The sequence below is a fragment of the Peromyscus maniculatus genome, chromosome 12 (genome assembly GCF_049852395.1).
Source record: "Peromyscus maniculatus bairdii isolate BWxNUB_F1_BW_parent chromosome 12, HU_Pman_BW_mat_3.1, whole genome shotgun sequence".
NCBI lineage: Eukaryota > Metazoa > Chordata > Mammalia > Rodentia > Cricetidae > Peromyscus > Peromyscus maniculatus.
In genome coordinates this window covers 1937994-1958170 of record NC_134863.1, presented here as the reverse complement: position 1 = coordinate 1958170, position 20177 = coordinate 1937994, and positions in this window count along the sequence as shown.

Sequence of the window (20177 nt, the reverse complement as noted above, 5' to 3'; positions counted from 1 at the left end):
CAAGTTTTACCTTGGTGTTATGAAATACTTTTGTACACTATGGAGACATATATTTGCCACAGCGCCTTCTTACTGGTTTAATAAAAAGATAACCAGCCATTAGCTAGGCAGGAGGTATAGGCAGGTCAGTCAAATAGGATGCTAGGAGGATGAAAGGCAGGGTCGCCAGGAGCCACAGAGGGAGCAAGGCATCCTGGAGGACAGGTAAAACTACAAGCCACGTGGCAATATATAGATTAATAGAAATGGGTTAATTTAAGTTGTAAGACCTGTTATAACAAGCCTAAGCAATGGCTGAACTTTTATAATTAATAAGTCTCTGTGTCATTACTGGGGAGCTGGCTGTCACGATGGAAAGGTCTGACTACACCTTGGACACACTACTCCGGCTTCAAGAATCTTGATAGAAAAGAATTACTATGTTATGACAAGTACTCTAAATGGACAGAGAAGTTAGGGTGTTGACTTAATAACTACAGCCTTGCCAGGCAGTGGTAGTACATGCTTTTAATAATCTCAGCACTTGGGGAGGCAGAGGCAGGCAGACCTCTGTGTTCATGACCAGCCTGTTCTACAAAGCAAGTTCTGTGACAGACTGGGCTATTACACAGAGAAACACTGTCTTGGGGAAAAAAAAAAATCACAGGCTTTACAGACTTAAAATGTTTCTGGTGTGCCCTAGTCACTATTGTATTGGTGTGAAGAGGCACCATAGCCAAAAGCAACTCTTAGTAAAGAAAGCATTTAAATGAATGGGGGCTTGCTTATAGTTTCAGAGGTTTAGTCCATTATCATGTTGGGGATCATGGCAGCAGACAGACATCATGCTGGAGAAGTAGTTGAGAGCTACATCCTGATCCTGAGACCCTTTGGGTTAATTCCTCTAGGTAGTGGAATAGGACATTTCCTTATAGTTTCTTTCTTTTTTTTAAATTTTATTTTACAATACTATTCAGTTCTACATAACAGCCACAGATTCCCTTGTTCTCCCCCTTCCTGCCCCCTTCCCCTTCCCCCCAGCACACGCCCCATTCCCACCACCTCCAGATCAAGGCCACCCCCGAGGACTGAGATCAACCTGATAGACTCAGTCCAGGCAGGTCCAGTCCCCTCCTCCCAGATTGAGCCAAGCGTCCCTGTGTAAGTCCCAGGTTTCAAACAGCTATCTCATGTAGCGAGCCCAGGACCTGGTACCACTGCCTAGATGCCTCCCAAACAGATCAAGCCAATCAACTGTCTCACCTATTCAGAGGGCCTGATCCAGTTGGGGGCCCCTCAGCCTTGGTTCATAGTTCATGTGTTTCCATTTGTTTGGCTATTTGTCCCTGTGCTTTATCCAACCTTGGTTTCAACAATTCTCGCTCATATAAACCCTCCTCTTTCTCGCTAATTAGACTCCCAGCGCTCCACCCGGGGTCCTAGCTGTGGATGTCTGCATCCAGATTCCTCAGTCCTTGGATGGGGTGTCTGGCACAACTATTAGGGTGTTTGGCCATCCCATCACCAGAGTAGGTCAGTCCCGGCTGTCTCTCAGCCATTGCCAGCAGTCTTTTGTGGGGGTATCTTTGTGGATTTCTGTGGGCCTCTTTAGCACTTTGTTTCTTCCTTTTCTCATGTGGTCTTCATTTACCATGGTCTCCTATTCCTTGTTCTCCCTCTCTGTTCTTGATCCAGGTGGGATCTCCCGCTTTCTTTCCCTCAACCCTCGCCGTTCATTGCTCCCACTCATGTCCAGGCTATTCATGTAGATCTCATCCATTTCTCCGTCATTGGGTGATCCCAGTGTCTTTCTTGGGGTCCTGTTTTACAGGTAGCCTCACTGGTGATGTGAGTAGCAGTCCAGTCATCCATCCACATCTAGTATCCTATGAGTGAGTACATACCATATTTGTCTTTCTGAGTCTGGGTTACCTCACTCAGGATTATTTTTTCTAGATCCATCCATTTGCCTGCAAACCTCATGATGTCATTGTTTTTCTCTGCTGAGTAGTATTCCATTGTGTATATGTGCCACAATTTATTTATCCATTCTTCAGTTGAAGGGCATCTAGGTTGTTTCCAGGTTTTGGCTATTACAAACAATGCTGATATAAACATAACTGAGCAAGTGCTCTTGTGGTATGAATGAGCATTTCTTGGGTATATGCCCAAGAGTGGTATAGCTGGATCTTGGGGGAGATTGATTCCCAGTTTTCTAAGAAAGCGCCATATTGATTTCCAAAGTGGTTGTACAAGCTTGCATTCCAACCAGCAGTGGAGGAGAGTTCCCCGAGTTCCACATCCTCTCCAGCATAAAGTGTCCTCAGTGTTTTTGATCTTAGCCATTCTGACAGGCGTAAGGTGGTATCTCAGAGTTGTTTTGATTTGCATTTCCCTGATGATTAGGGATGTTGAGCAATTCCTTAAATGTCTTTCAGCCATTTGAGTTTCCTCTGTTGAGAATTCTCTGTTTAGTTCTATAGCCCATTTTTTAATTGGACTGTTGGTCTTTTTGATGTCTAATTTCTTGAGTTCCTTATATATTCTGCTTATCAGTCCTCTGTCAGATGTGGGGTTGGTGAAGATCTTTTCCCATTCTGTAGGCTGTCGCTTTGCCTTGTTGACTGTATCCTTTGCTCTACAAAAGCTTCTCAGTTTCAAGAGGTCCCATTGATTGATTGTTTTTCTCAGTGCCTGTGCTACTGGTGTTATAATTAGGAAGTGATCTCCTATGCCAATGCGTTCAAGACTACTTCCTACTTTCTCTTCTAGCAGGTTCAGAGTAGCTGGATTTATGTTGAGGTCCTTGATCCACTTGGACTTAAGTTTTGTGTACGGTGACAGATATGCATCTATTTGCAGCCTTCTACATGTTGATATCCAGTTATGCCAGCACCATTTGTTGAAGATGCTTTCTTTTTTCCATTGTGCACTTTTGGCTTCTTTGTCAAAAATTATATGTTCATAGGTGTGTGGGTTTATGTCAGGGTCTTCAGTTCGATTCCATTGGTCCACATGTCGGTTTTTATGCCAATACCAAGCTGTTTTTATTACTATAGCTCTATAGTAGAGCTTGAAGTCAGGGATTGTGATGCCTCCAGAGGTTGTTTTATTGTACAGGATTCTTTTGGCTATCCTGGTTTTTTTGTTTTTTCATATGAAGTTGAGTATTATTCTTTCCAGGTCTGTGAAGAATTGTGTTGGTATTGATGGGGATTGCATTGAATCTGTAGATTGCTTTTGGTAAAATCTCCATTTTTACTATGTTGGTCCTGCCTATCCATGAGCATGGGAGATCTTTCCATTTTCTAACATCTTCTTCAATTTCTTTTTTCAGGGACTTAAAGTTCTTGTCATATAGGTACTTCACTTGCTTAGTTAGTGTTACCCCAAGGTATTTTATGTCATTTGTGGCTATTGTAAAGGGTGATGTATCTCTGATTTCCTTCTCAGCTTCTTTGTCCATTGTATATAGGAGGGCTACTGATTTTTTTGAGTTGATCTTGTATCCTGCTATGTTGCTGAAGGTGTTTATAAGCTTTATCAATTCCTGGGTGGAATCTTTGGGGTCACTCAAGTATACTATTATGTCATCTGCAAATAGGGAAAGCTTGACTTCTACCTTTCTAATTTGTATCCCCTTAATCTCCTTATGTTGTCTTATTGCTCTGGCTAGAACTTCAAGTACTATATTGAATAAGTATGGGGAAAGTGGGCAGCCGTGCCTCGTTCCTGATTTTAGTGGAATTGCTTTGAGTTTCTCTCCATTTAATTTGATGTTGGCTGTTGGCTTGCTGTAAATTGCCTTTATTATGTTTAGGTATGTTCCCTGTATTCCTGATCGCTCCAAGACTTTTATCATGAAGGGGTGTTGGATTTTGTCAAATGCCTTTTCTGCATCTGTGAGATGATCATGTGGTTTTTTTCTTTGAGTTTGTTTATATGGTGTATTACATTGACGGACTTTCTTATGTTGAACCACCCTTGCATCCCTGGGATGAAGCCTACTTGATCATGGTGGATAATTGTTCTAATGTGTTCTTAGAGTCTGTTTGCCAGTATTTTATTGAGTATTTTTGCATCAATGTTCATGAGGGAGATCAGTCTGTAGTTCTCTTTCTTTGTTGCATCTTTGTTTGGTTTGGGAATCAGGGTTATTGTAGCCTCATAGAAGGAGTTTGGTAATGTCCCTTCTGTTTCTATTGTGTGGAACAATTTAGAGAGTATTGGTATTAACTCTTCTTTGAAGATCTGGTAGAATTCTGCGCTGAAACCATCTGGTCCTGGGCTTTTTTTGGTTGGGAGACCTTTAATGACTGTTTCTATTTCCTTAGGGGTTATTGGACTATTTAAATAGTTCATCTTGTCTTGATTTAACTTAGGTATGTGGTACCTATCCAGAAAATTGTCCATTTCTTTTAGGTTTTCCAGTTTTGTGGAGTAAAGGTTTTTGAAATATGACCTATAATTCTCTGGATTTCCTCAATATCTGTTGTTATATCCCCCTTTTCATTTCTGATTTTGTTGATTTGGATTCTCTCTGTCTTTTGGTTAGTTTGGATAAGGGCTTGTCTATCTTGTTGATTTTCTCAAAGAACCAACTCTTTGTTTCATTAATTTTTTGTATTATTCTCTTAGTTTCTATTTTATTGATTTCAGCTCTCACTTTGATAATTTCCTGGCGTCTATTCTTCCTGGGAGACTTTGCTTCTTCTTGTTCTAGATCTTTCAGGTGTGCTGTTAAGTCATTAGTGTGAGATTTCTCCAACTTCTGTATGTGGGCATTTAGTGCTATGAATTTCCCTTTTAGCACTGCTTTCATAGTGTCCCATAAGTTTGGGTATGTGGTGTCTTCATTTTCGTTGATTTCTAGGAAGTCTTTAATTTCTTTTTTTATTTCTTCCTTAACCCATTGGTGATTCAGTTGAGCATTATTCAGCTTCCACGAGATTGTAGATTTTCTGTAGTTTTTGTTGTTGTTGAAATCTAACTTTAAACCATGGTGGTCTTATATAACACAGGAGGTTATTCCAATTGTTTTGTATCTGTTGAGATTTGCTTTGTGGCCAAGTATGTGGTCGATTTTAGAGAAAGTTCCATGGGGTGCTGAGAAGAAGGTATATTCTTTTTTGTTAGGATGGAATGTGCTGTAGATATCTATTAGGTCCATTTGGGTCATGACATCAGTTAAGTCCTTTATTTCTCTGTTAAGTTTTGATTTGGGAGATCTGTCCAGTGGTGAAAGTGGAGTGTTGAGATCTCCCACTATTAATGTGTGGGGTGTTATATGTGGTTTAAGCTTTAGTAATGTTTCTTTTACATATGTGGGTGCCCTTGTGTTTGGGGCATAAATGTTCAGAACTGAAACTTCATCTTGGTGGATCTTTCCTGTGATGAGTATGTAATGCCCTTCTTGATCTCTTTTGATTGATTTTAGTTTGAAGTCTATTTTGTTGGATATCAGGATGGCTACTCCCGCTTGTTTCTTAAGACCATTTGATTGGAAAGTCTTTTCCCAGCCTTTTATTCTTAGGTAGTGTCTGTCTTTGAATTTGAGATGTGTTTCTTGTATGCAGCAGAAAGATGGGTCTTGCTTTCGTATCCATTCTGTAAGCCTATGTCTTTTTATAGGTGAATGAAGTCCGTTGATATTAAGGGATATTAATGACCAGTAGTTGTTCATCCCTGTTATTTTTTTGTGGTAGCGTGTGTGTACTTCTCTTCTTTGGGGTTTACTGCTGTGGCTTTATCTATTGCCTGTGTTTTCAAGTGTGTATCTGACTTCCTTCGGTTGGAATTTTCCTTCTAGTGCTTTCTGTAGGGCTGGGTTTGTGGATAAGTATTGTTTGAATCTGGCTTTGTCTTGGAATGTCTTGTTCATTCCATTTATGATGATTGAAAGTTTTGCTGGGTATATTAGTCTGGGCTGACATCCATGGTCTCTTAGTGTCTGCATTACATCTGTCCAGGTCCTTCTGGCATTCAAAGTCTCCATTGGGAAATCGGGTGTTATTCTGATGGGTTTGCCTTTATAGGTCACTTGGCCTTTTTCCTTTGCTGCTCTTAATATTCTTTCTTTATTCTGTACGTTTAGTTGTTTAATTATTATGTGTCGAGGGGACTTTTTTGGGGGGGTCTAGTCTGTTTGGTGTTCTATAGGCTTCTTGTATCTTCATAGGCATTTCCTTTAAGTTGGGAAAGTTTTCTTCTATGATTTTGTTGAATATATTTTCTGTGCCTTTGAGTTGGTATTCTTCACCTTCTTCTATCCCTATAATTCGTAGGTTTGGTCTTTTCATGGTGTCCCAAATTTCTTGGACATTTTGGTTCATGACTTTGTTGGCTTTAGTGTTTTCTTTGACTGATGAATCTATTTCTTCTACTGTATCTTCAATGCCAGAAATCCTCTCTTCCATCTCTTGCATTCTGTTGGTTATACTTGCATCTGAAGTTCCCGATCTTTTACTCAGATTTTCTATTTCCAGCATTCCCTCTGTTTGTGTCTTCTTTATTTTTTCCATTTCCCTTTTCAGGTCTTGGGCTGTTTCCTTTATTTGTTTCATTGCTTTTTCATGATTTTCTTTCAGTACTTTATTGTTTTCTTCCAGGACTTTATTGTTTGCTTCTAATTTGTTCGCCCTTTCCTCTAGTTGTTTACAGCATTCTTCCCATTTTTTTGTCTTTTCCTCTACACAAGCCTCTAACTTCTTCATGATGTTATTCATAAGGCTGTTTTCTTCTGCTTCTTCCAATTTTTGATGTTCAGATCTAGATGTTGGAGGTGGGCTAGGTTCTAGTGATGCTGTATTGCTCTTCATTTTGTTGTATGTACTTCTGCCTTGACGTCTGCCCATCTCCTTATGGTTCGTTCTTGGCCTTATCAGTGCACTTGTTTCAGACAGAGCTGACAGATTCAGGAATTCTCTCTCTCTTGTCCAGATGGGAGCTCCCTTGTCCAAATGGGAACTCCGGGGCAGGATGGAAGCTCTTATCTGGATGGGAAACTCTGGTCCAGAAGGGAAGTCGGGGGCAGGATCATTATAGTTTCTTTTGCTTGTTGCCAAGTGATAGAAAACTTTTTCAAACCCTTGCTGTTAACATGGTGTTTCTTATGAAATTTTGAGGCTTCCAATACATTCCCTATTAATGTAGCTGATCAGTTTCGTTATTACCTTGTGTTAGAGAGCATGGTAGACCTGTATGAGATCTGATATGTGTGATATATATTGGATGATTCCTATTCCTGACTAGTTCCTGTAATTGTATAAATAACAAAGTTAATTCTGAATCATCAAGATTAAATACAGAGGTTTCAATATGTAAAACAACACTGTCTATGAGAGTCAGTAACTATATTAAGATGTTCTGGAAAACAAATTATATTATGAAAATAGCACATAATTTTGACTTTTGAAAGAACCATAAAGGCTTTGAGCCACTTTACTTAAATTTCCTGATTTATAACCTGTCTTTCCTATAGAATGTAGGGGCCCTAGATATTGGTGTTTCTCATACAATGTGAGGAAGAACACAATTGGTTCTTTTTATAAATTGAAGTCTCTTGTTTTGAGGATATTAGTTGCTATTCTCTCAAAAAAAAAAAAAGTACTGGAAACTCATTGCCAATGTTCATTTTCTGTTCATGAAGAGGAAATTGCAGCATTAGCAAAAGGTATGAAATTTCTGTTGGGTCCATTTCTCTTGACTGACCAAGTCCCAATTTTCCCTTTAGAATCAATCCAGAAATCTCTTTTATACAGGTCTTTTTTTGTTCTGTTTGTATGGCAAAAATATCCATTCCATAATGCCGTGGTCTCTTTCCATAAGAATTCCAGTAGGAGAATGGATTGAAGATAGAATAACTAGGATACACTCAAACTCTGGATCCAAGCCATCCACATGTGCATCCTGTAACTTTTTTTCTCTACTAGTGCTAATTCTCTTTCAGCTCCAGCTGATTGGGGGTTGGGGGGAGGCACTATTTAAGTCCTTGTTACCTTGTAAGGTTTGAAATAAATTACTTAGTTCTTAAGCTGTTATCCAGTTGTGGGCCATAGCCAGTTAATATCTCCCAGTAATTTTCGAAAGTCATTAAGAGTCTGCAAGTAATCTCTCCTGATTTGTACCTTTTGTGGTTGAATTTTTTGTAAGCCTGTTTTATGTCCTACGTAATAAATAGAATCACCCCTTTATTTTTATTTTTTTTTTTTTAGGAGCAATTTGTAATTCCCAGTAAGGCAATATTTTCTTAAACATTTCTTCTAAGGTATCTACGTTTGAGTCAACTAGTAAGATATCATCCATATAATGATAAATTTTGTTGTACAAAATATTGTACAGGGTGGGGCTGCTTAACATCCCTTGTGGGAGAACTTTTCACTAATGCCTTTTAACAAGCTGAGAATTATTATAAGTAGGCACTATGAAGGCAAATTTTTCTCTGTTCTCATAAAGGTATAGTAAGAAAACAGTCCTTTAAATCAATCACTATAATAGACCATCCTTTAGATAATAGAGAAGGCAGGGGAATTCCAGGTTATAGAGGATCCATTGGCTGAATTAATTTTATTTATAGCTCTGAAGTCTGTTAACAGTCTCCATTTTCCAGACTTCTTTTTAATGACAAATATAGGAGAATTCTAAGGACTGGTCGATCCTTCCTGTACCAGCTGTTCTGATGCCTGTAATTTTTTGATGTCAAAGGCCATTGTTTCACCCAGACAGATTTATCAGCCATTTTTAAGGTAGGGTTGTTGGCACCTTTGAGAGGTCACCAGCTGTTGGGTCCTGATTATGAACAACTTGAACAGTCTGCTCTAGAGAATACCTTTTAATATTTCTCCCTGAAGCATTCTCTGTTATGGCTTGTTTCTGAGATTGGAGCAGTGTTGATCTGTGTCTTTCACTGATAAAACAAATCATACTCCCATAGGTTCATTGTTATGTTGGCTACATATGGTTTTGATTTTCTTCTCTGTCCTTCAGCCCCTATGCATTACCCATCTTACTCTTTGCTTCCCCTGAGATAAAGTTCCAATTCCTAGAAGCTAAACGTTTACCTCCTGAAAAGGTCAATATGGATGCCAAGATTTTGACCCAATCATAATTACATCTGTGTCTACCAGACCCTTAATTTTAATGCCATTATCTATATTGTTAACTTTGGTCTTTGATTGTTTATAGAAGTTTGCCACAATATTCTTTTACAGTTTCTCCTAAAAATTTTGTTTTATCTTCTAAAGCTCTTCTGTCATCCAGAACAGTATGGTTTTTTACAATAGGTATTAGTTCCTTTAATTGCTCTATAAAGGAATTTCCCCCATGGTGACAGGGAATGATTAAACTGAATTTCACATAAGGGCCTGCAAAGAAGAGGCCCCCCCCAAGGCATTTACTAATGCAAAGGGTTACCTTTCCTGTCCCTTGTTGATCTGCATTCATTGGTCCAATGTTGGCCTTTTGTGTATATTCTGCATACTCCAGAAGGGAGGGGCATTCTATTGGGAGTATCTCTAGAAAAAATATTGTCTCTAGGAAAGCCCTGTCTACAATCCCTTTTTTTTTTTTTTTTTTTTTTTTTTTTGGTTTTTCGAGACAGGGTTTCTCTGTGTAGCTTTGCGCCTTTCCTGGAGCTCACTTGGTAGCCCAGGCTGGCCTCGAACTCACAGAGATCCGCCTGGCTCTGCCTCCCGAGTGCTGGGATTAAAGGCGTGCGCCACCACCGCCCGGCTTACAATCCCTTTTTAGATGACCTTATATACCACAATTATTAAAACACCTGACATTTTGATTTTTCTTCAAGCCTCTGGAAATCACCTATCCTATCCAACTATCATAGTTATGAGATTCAATATTGACTATGTTGGATCTATTCCTCTATGAGTGCTGATCTTATCTTTAAAGGCCCAATCACCCTTTTGTATTGTGAATTAGCATTTTTGAAGCCAAGAATTTAATTAATATTCATCTAACTTCTGGGTCTGATATCATTCTATTTACATCTGAAGTCAATCTTTGCAAAAATCCAGTGAAGGCTTCTTTGGGGCTTGTTATGATTTTAGTAAATGACTCAGTCCTCTTCCCTGATTCTTGAATCTTGTCCTAAACTTTTATTTTTGTTTGTTTGTTTGTTTGTTTTCAAGACAGGGTTTCTCTGTGTAGCTTTGCTCCTTTCCTGGAACTCACTTGGTAGTCCAGGCTGGCCTCGAACTCACAGAGATCCGCCTGGCTCTGCCTCCCGAGTGCTGGGATTAAAGGCGTGCGCCACCACCACCCGGCTCTTGTAGTCCTAAGCTTTTAAGGCTGCTGTATGGCATAGGGACAGGGTGTGATCATCAAATGTAACCTGTCTTTTCACATCAACATAACGGCCCTCACCAACTATTTGATCTTGGGAACTCTCATAATCTCTAACCCTACCTCACTGTTTGATGGTCCTACCTTCATCTCTCCATGTATTCCACTGTAGCTGAGGACCATATTCCAATACTGCTGTAACTAAATCTTTCCAGTGTTGTGGAATAACTCTTGTTCCAAGTAGACCATGAATTTAACATTTGCTTTACAAAAGGTGAATGCACACCATATGAAAGTATTGCTTCCTTAACTTTTTTTAAATCTGATGTTTTATAGGATCCCATTTAACTTCTGAATAGCCTTGGGGATACCTATCATCTGATGATTGTTCTTGAATTGTAATTTGGATAAATTAAGGTTGGTTTTCTCATAACCTGGGGAATGCTCCTCTCTAATTTCATAATGTAATGGTGAGATTGGTTTTCCTCTAAATTCTTCTGTTTTTGAATATTATCTGTTTTAATAAGTTTTTCTAAGGCTTGTAACTTTTGAATAGTAAGTTTTTCTAAGGTTTGCATATTATCAGTCACCTTATTCTCTTCATCAGTAAATATTTCTAAAGCCTTTATCTTGTCAGTCAAAATTGTACTATTCTTAGTAATTATTTGTAAAGCTTGCATATTATCAGCAGTAGTGGCCTTTTCTAAGGCTTGTATCTTATCAGTCAGTTTCTCATATTTGGTAGTTATCAAACCTTTTTTAAGGATAGTTACCAGACTGATAATAATTATGACCAACACTGTATGGACCCCAGCTAAGTTATTTATCTCCTCAGTTATTTTTCTAGCATCCCATCTGTAGTAGCGGTGAGCAGGGTCCTAATTCCCTGCATTGTGATATTTTCTTATCATTGGCATGGAAGAGGTTTTAAGATTATCCTTTCCCCTTACTCTCTTACATTTTTTTAATTGCCTAGTTTACCATTTAATAGTTCCCAAATGACTTACCACAGTTCTGATCCTTAGTTGTGTATAGTGATGATGTTTGACCAGCAGGTTGAGCCGATGCTTGGAGGACTGAGTTGTCTAAAGGTATTCAGATGTAGTGACAATGTTTGACCAGCAGGTGGAGCAGGCACCAAGGCAGCTCAGGGTCAGCATGTTGAGCGTATTGTCAAAGCAGCTGGACTAGACTCTGCCCCAGTGCTTATGCAGAGCAGAAGCCATATGGGGGGAGGGGTGCACGCTGAGTGAACGTGCAAGGATCAGAAGTTGCAACAGAACTGATTTGGGACGACACCCGGTGACTGCAAGGACCCAGACTGAGGAGCAAGCAGGTTCAGAGAATGCCGGGGCCACAGTGTGTAGGGTGGAGGGAACAGGACCACTGGGGCCTTGGGATGCACAGTTTCAGGGAGTGACAGTGGAGCCGCGGGGCACCTCATGTTGGACACCAGGTGATAGAGATTTCTTTAAGATTTATTAAAATACAAAATCCCGTGCACAAACATTCCATGGACAAAAGGAGAACCTGAGCCAAATCACAAGCCACTGCTAACACAACTGCAACTTGTTTCCTCGCTGTAAAGTGACTGCACTTTTTCCCTTGGTCACGTCCATTCCCAATGAAAACCCTACCTCTTGGACCAAAATGCTCCTCAATTGACTATCAGACTGGTGAGGGAATTCCTGTAACACACTGGACCTAGCATGGGCTTTTGAAACCTCAAAGCCAACCACCCTCAGTGACCCATTTCCAACAAACCCAAACCTAATCATTTTCAAATAGTGCTACTCTTTGATCACCAAGCATTCAAATATATGAGCCTGTTGGGAAGATGGGGGTGAGGCATTCTTAAACTACCACAAGTACATCTATAGTTGGTCAGATACTAACAACTTAGGCTTTCATAGATACAGGCACCTGAAGGTAATAGAAAATACATCCTAAGGCTATGGTATAATGTAGGTCTTGACATTTCTCTTAAACTATTTATTGAATCAAGTAGTGGAGAGCCTGCCTTTGTATTTATAAACTTATGCTTAGTGGCTAGAGAGATCACTTAGCTAAAAGCAGATACTGCTCTCTCAGAGGACCTGGGTTGGTTTCCAGGACTCATGCCCAATAGCTTACTTGTAATTCCAACACCAGGAAATTTAATGCCCTCCTGGCCTCCATGGGCAACTGTTAACACACATATAGACATAATTAAAACTTTTAAGAACAGTTACCATGAGATGGCTATAAATCAGAGTGCTCATGAAGTTCATTTCCAAGCAATTATTACAGTTATAGAATAACTGTGATAGGAAATAGACCAATTTTCCACCAAATTAAATTTTCAGCCTACAGTGATGGCTAGAAGATTAAAACATTAATATTTGAAATCAAATAATGTATACCCACATTGACTAAATTGTGCTCAATAAACATTAAAGCTTGTATATTAGTAATATTTTTCTAAACTTGGTAATTCAACATAAAGAAATACATATCTGTGGATGTGTAGATAGGCTTAAGTGCTGGAATTACAGATAATCCACACACCCAACATGAAAAATACATTTCTTAAAATAGTTCATAACTTGTGTCATAATTTACTAAATTCCAGATTGCTTTTCTCTTTCTGCTCCTCTGGGTGAAGTTGAAAATTTGTCTCTGTAAGTTTTCTGCAGTGTGAATTATCTTTCTATTATAATTAGGTATTTTGGGGAGAGATGTACTTTAATTATGAAAACCCTGAGTTTCTCATCAAATTTGCTATACCCTCCAAATACCAGGACTCATGAAGAAAATTATCTTTCACCAATTTGGCAATGTCAGTAAGCCAACTATCATTGTCACTTTCAAACCATCCCAGGGTTGCCTACTTGATTAAAATAGGAACTGTATTTATAATTGAAATAATACAGCATCTGCCCTCTACCTGCCTCTGAGATCCCAGGACTAATTCATGACATTTTCAGTGGAAGATGAGAAAGGAAAGACATCCCTCAGCCACGATGTTTTCATTTCTCCCTAGCTGAAAGTTTTAACATAGCTGACAAGATCAAAACTCCTGCATACATAAGACTTTGGAGACAACACAGAGTGTTGAAACAACTTAATTTTAAAACTACTTAGTCTGTGAAATCAGTTGTGAATTAATGTCCTTTAAAAATTGTAATTTGGGGGCCTGGAGAGATTGCTCAATGCTTAAAAGAGCTGCTCTTGGAGAGGACTGGAACTCAGTTCCAAGCACCTGGAGCTATAATTCTGGCTTCAGGCAATTTGACTCCTCCTGGCCTATGTGGGGGCACACACACACACACACACACACACACACACACACAGAGGAGGGGTGCCGATAAATTTAAAAATCTTAAAACACTAATGTTACAAAAACATTGAAACTAGTACTGAATAAACTACACGTGTAGCAATGTTTAGATCTGAAAGTGTCTTCTAATGCAAGCATTCTAGTCTAGAACATTCCTTTCTCCCAACTCCTCTCTGATCACATGCAATGATCAGAAAGTGCACATGTCACTTTCATAATGCCCCTTTCAGAATTCAGACTTTCTAGGAATTTTAGCGCAAAATATTCTGTGATGGCTATTTATAGCAGACTGTGGGGGGTGGGGGGGGTACAGCCCCTCAGTAGCCCTCTCCCAGGGTCCAGGAAGAATCTACAACCAGCTGAATATCTAATCTTTGACAGTAATGAACCCAAGTACATGACTCTTCAGTCCATACACTATATTATTCTGAGTCAGTTTTCTCTCTACATGATTTCTTTTCTGCTCTCATGCTTTGCTCTCCTCTGTCCCTTCTTTTCCTGTCCTCTCATAGCCCTAACTAGGCTCTTTTGCTTTCGATCTCATCTTCATCCTCAGTTCCTCCATCCATCCCATTCTTGCTTTCCTAGCCTCCTTACCTGACCCAGTCCCTATCATCTAGAAAAACTCTGTCTTGTCCTTTCTTCTCTGGCCACGCAACTCTGTTCTGCGACAGGAATTCTGCCTCAATCCTCCTTTGCCTTGTATGCAAACAACCCTTTTGTTGAGTCAATTGCTCTGGAATGCCATCTGGGCTGTCAAAGGAAGGAGGGTCTGAGCTTGATTTGCACAATAAGCAAAGCTATGCACCTAGGAGACAACCACTTGGCCTAAGAACAAGTATCTGTGGAGTATAATTTCAGGTCCTTTGGGCATATGCCAGTGAGTGGTATAGCTGGGCCATTTGGTAGTTTATATTTAGTTTTTTGAGAATTCTCCACACTGATTTCCATAGTGGCGGGCCCAGTTTACAATCCCACCAACAATGAATGAGGATTCCCTTTTTTCCACATGCCTCCACCATATGCTGTTGGTTGTTTTGTTGGTCTTAGCTACTCTGCCTGGGGTAAGATGAAATCTCAAAGTTGTTTTGATTGGCATTCCCTAATTACTAGGGACAATGAACATTTTGATGTATTTATTAGCCATTTTTTTCTTCTTTTTACCATTCTCTGTTCAAATCTCAAGCCTATTTTTTTTAATGAGTCATCATTTGTGTTCTTTTGACTCTTTTTTTGAGTTCTTTATATATTCTCTATTATTAATTCTCTGTCAGATGTATAGCTGGCTAAGAGTCTATCCATTCTGTGGGCTTCCTCTTCACCTGCTTGATTTTTTTCTTCACTTGTGCAGAAGCTGATTAGTGTTGTGCCCAGATCATGACCCCCAGAGAGACCACCAAAGACGAGCATGCCGGAATGCAAAAGCAAGGTTTAATTCTGGATATCCAAAAGCAATACAAGCCTAGGCAGGGACTTCGTCCAATACATCCAACGCAGTGGAGGCTGGAGGAAGTGCCCACCTGTCTGCAAGCTCAGTTTTTAAAGGGAAAAGTCACAAGGTTACATCATTTAGGGGTGCTAGTACAGGTACAATTCTGATTGGCTCGCTTCTAGGGACTTCTAGAAATTACTTCTAAGGGAGTGGTTGCCCGCCACCATTTCTCATTGGCTGCCTTCAGGTGGGGGCATTTCTGTGGTCAGTTACCCTGGAAACCAGGGAGAGGACATTCCATAGTCTGGCAGGCATTACCTCGTGACTATCTTGTGACTGTACTTTTACACTTCCTGGTTTCTGGAATCTGAACTGACTGGTTTCAGTAACTAATGGCCTATTCCCAAAAGGAGAAATCTTAGGCCTTAATTTTAGGGTGAAAGCATTTTGGTCTTATTCCTAAGATGGCTCATTTTGGTCTCACAATTAGCTTCATGAGGTCCCAATTGTCAACTGTTGGCCTTAATTCATGGGCAAATGGAGTTTAATCAGGAAGTCCTCCCCTACACCTATATCATGTAGAGCATAGCCTATGTTTTCTTCTAGCAGTTTCAAATTACATGTTTAGGTCTTTGATCCATTTGGAGTTAGTTTTTGGGCAAGGTGATAGATATGGGTCTAATTTCATTCTTCTGCATATGGAACCCAGTTTTCCAGGCATCATTTTTGTTTGTTTTTTGTTTGTTTGGTTGGTTTGGGCTTTTTTGTTTGTTTGTTTGTTTGTGTGTTTGTTTTTTTGGTGGGGGTTGGTGTGGTGGTATTCTAATTGTACTGAAATGTGATTTTGATTGTATGTTAATAAATAAAGTTGCCCGGGGGTCAGAGCTATTAGAGCCATAGACAGAGTGTGGCGGTGGTGGCACATGCCTTTAATCCCATAGATCTCTGTGTGTTCAGGGATACAGCCAGCATTGGAGACATATGCCTTTAAGACCTAGGGGGCTGTACATTCAGACAGTGACAAGGCAGTCACGTGTTGGGTTTGGGTTTACAACCAATGAGAAGGCAGAACAATAATACTATAAAAAAGACATACAGACAGGATATAGCTCTTTTTTGGGAAGCTGGGACAGCAGAAGGAAGGGTGAGATTTTAGCTCTGAGTTCTGACCTCTTGGCTTTCTCTTTTACATTGTTTCTGTGTTTCTTATTTAATAAGACGGTTGGTTACATCTACAGGTTGGTTTTTCAAGACAGGGTTTCTCTGTGTAATTTTGGTGCCTGTCCTGGATCTCACTCTGTAGACCAGGCTGGTCTTGAACTCACAGAGATCTGCCTGGTTCTGCCTCCCAAGTGCTGGGATTAAAGGTGTGCATCACTGCCACCAGGCCCAGGCATCATTTTTTAAAAATGCTTGCTTATCTTCGGGGTATGTTTTAAGTGTCTTGTCAAATATTAAATAGCTAAAGTTACATGTGCTCATGTTTGGGTCTTTGATTTTGTTCCATTAATCTACATGTCTGTTCTTATGTCAGTACTATATTGTTTTTATTACTGTTGCTCTGTAATTATCTTAAGCTCTGTAATTTTAATTCTTCCAGCATTGTTCTTCTTTCTCAGGATTGTTGTGGCTATACAGGGGCTTTTCTAGTTTTATATGAATTTTAGGATAGGTTGGGGTTTTTTTTGTTTTGTTTTTTGTTTTTTTTTTTTTTTCTATTTCTTCATGGAATGAAATGGACTTTTGATTGGGACTGCACTGAATCTGTAAATAGCTTTTGGTAAAATGATTACTTTCATGATATTAATTTACCAGCTCATGATTGTGGGATGTCTTTCCATTTCTAGTGTCTTTCTCTATTTCTTCAGAGGTTTAAAGTTTTCATTGTAGAAGTCCTTCAGTTTGTTGGTTAGGTTTATTACTAGATATTTTCTTTCTTTGAGGCTATTGTGAATAGGAGTGTGTCCATGATTGCCTTCTCTGTATGTTTGTTGTTGATGTGTAGAAAAGCTATTGATTTGTACAGGTTGATTTTGTATCCTTCCATATTGCTGATTTGTGTGTGTGTGTGTGTGTGTGTGTGTGTGTGTGTGTGTGTGTGTGTGTGTGTGTATGTATGTTCCTAGAAGTTTTGTGGTACAAAATTTGGGATCTCTGATGTGTAATATTATATCACCAGTAAATAGGGATGGTTTGACTTATTTTTTCCCATTTTTAATTTTCTTTTCTTGCCTTATTGCTTCAGCTAGTACTTTGGGTACAATATTGGGTGCAAGATGTGGGGATAGTAGACATTCCTGTCTCATTCCTGATTCAGTCGGATTCTACTTTAAGTTCTCCATTTAGGATGACATTGGCTGTTGGTTTCTCATATAGAGCTTTGTTCTCTCTAGCCCTACATTCTCTAGAGCTTTTATCATCAAGGAATGTTGCATTTTATCCAAGGCTTTCTCTACATCTATTGACACAATATTGTCTTTAAGTTCATTTATGTGGTCTATTAAATTTATTGACTTTTGTATATTGAATCATCCCTGCACACCAGGCTTAAAGCCAACTTTGTCATGGAGTATTATCTTTTTCATGTATGTTTGTATTCTATTTGCAAGACAATTTTATTTAGCATTTTTGAGGTCAGGGATATTGAACTGTAGATTTCATTTGTTGTGTCTTTACCTGGTTTTGTTATTAGAGTGATAATGGCCCCATGGGAGTTTGAGAGTGATCCTTCTGTTTCTTTTTATTATTATTATTTGGACTAGTTTAAGAAGGATTGGCTGTAGGTCATTTTTTGAAGCCTGTGTTTGATTCTGTGAATCCATCTGGCCAAGGACTTTTTAAAATTTTTTTAAAATGTTTTTTATTTTTATCTGGAAAGCTTTTTTATTACTATTTCAATCTCTCCTTTTATTATCTGTTTAAGTTGTTGACTTCTTGGTTCAATTTTGATAGTTTGGCTGACTCTAGATGTTCATCCATTTGTTTTAGGTTTTCCTAAAAGAAGAGTACAGGTTTTAAAAGGGTTTCTTTATAATATTCTGAATTTCTTTAGTATCTGCTATAATGTTACCCTATTCATTTTTGACTCTGTTAATTTGGATCCTCTCTTTTTCTTTTCTTGCCTTTTTTCTTTTTCTTTTTTTTTTCCCCCTCCTTGGTCAGTTGATCCAGGGGTCTATCAATCTTGTTTATCTTCTCAAAGACCTCTTAGATTTGTTAATACTTTTTATTGTTTTCCTTGAGTCTAATTCATTGATTTCTGCTCTTATTTGGATTATTTCTTGATGTTGACTGTGTTTGGATTTTTTTCCCCCAATTTCTTAAATTGTATCACCAAGCCATTTATTTGTGCTCTTTCTGAATTTTTAAATATTGGGCACTTAGATCCATAAATTTCCCTCATAGAATTGCTTTCAACGTGTCCAAGATGTTTTGTTTGTTGTCTTTCATTTTCATTTAGTTCCAAGACATTCTTTATTTCTTTCTTAATTACTTCTTTGACCCATTCATCATTCAGTAATGAGTTGTTCCATATCCATGAGTCCATGTGTTGTGTTTCTTCTAGAGATTTGTTTGCTGTCAATTTTAAGTTTTAAATTGTGGTCGAATAAGATGCAAGGAGTGATTTCAATCTTTTTGAATTTGTTAAGATTTGTTTTGTGTCCCAGAATGTGGTTCATTTTAGAAAAACTTCCATGTGCTGCTGAATAGAATATGTATTCTTTGGTGTTTGAGTGGAATATTCAGTAGCTATCTGAGAAATCTATTTGGTGTATGATGTCTGTTCATCCTTATGTTTCTTTGTTTTTTTTGTACAGATGACATGTCTGTTGGAAGAAGTAAGGTATTGAAATCACCTATTAGGTTGGTGATTACTATTTAAATTCAGTTATAGATTTTTTATGAAATTATTTACAGCAGAGTTTGGTGCATGTATGTTTAGGACAGTAATGTCTTCTTGGTTAACTGTTCCCTATATTAGAATGAAGTGTCCCTCTTTCATCAATTCTTATTAGTTTTAGTTTGAAGTCTATTTTGTCAGGTAATAGAATAGTGATGCATACTTACTTCCTGATCTCATTTAATTGGGGTGCTTTGTCCATTCTTTTAATGTAAGACAGTATCTATCTTTGAAGCTAATTTGTGTTTTTTTTTTTTTTTTTTTTGGTTTTTCGAGACAGGGTTTCTCTGTGTAGCTTTGCGCCTTTCCTGGAGCTCACTTGGTAGCCCAGGCTGGCCTCGAACTCACAGAGATCCGCCTGGCTCTGCCTCCCGAGTGCTGGGATTAAAGGCGTGCGCCACCAACGCCCGGCTATGTGTTTCTTATAAAGAACAAATCAATAGATTTTGTTTCTGTTCCATTTAGTCAGACTGTATCTTTGGAGAATTGAGCCTATTAATGTTAAAGTTATTATTAAAATGTTTGTGATGATTGTGGTTATCTTGTAGTTGACATTTGGTGGTATTTGTTTTCTCAGTGGTACTTTGTGTTTTAAAAATTACAGTTTTGAGCCGGGCGGTGGTGGCGCACGCCTTTAATCCCAGCACTCGGGAGGCAGAGCCAGGCGGATCGCTGTGAGTTCGAGGCCAGTCTGGGCTACCAAGTGAGCTCCAGGAAAGGCGCAAAGCTACGCAGAGAAACCCTGTCTCGAAAAAACCAAAAAAAAAAAAAAAAAAAAAAAAAAAAAAAAAAAAAAAAAAAAAAAAAAAAAAAAAAATTACAGTTTTGTAGGCCGGGCGTGGTGGCGCACGCCTTTAATCCCAGCACTCGGGAGGCAGAGCCAGGTGGATCTCTGTGAGTTCGAGGCCAGCCTGGGCTACCAAGTGAGCTCCAGGAAAGGCGCAAAGCTACACAGAGAAACCCTGTCTCGAAAAAACCAAAAAAAAAAAAAAAAAAGAAAAGAAAAAATTACGGTTTTGTATTTTTTCCCACAATCTCTTTGTTAGGCTCATTCATCTCTTTAGCTCAAAATATTTCTTCCCGTATTTTCTTTGGGTTGGTTTGTTTGATATAATTTTTAAAGGCTGTTCATATTGAGAAACATTTCTCTTTTTTCTTCAATTATGGCAGATACTTTTGCTGGGTATATTATTATAGATTGGCTGTCATAGTTTTTTAGGACTTGGAATGCCTTGCTCCAGGCTTTTCTG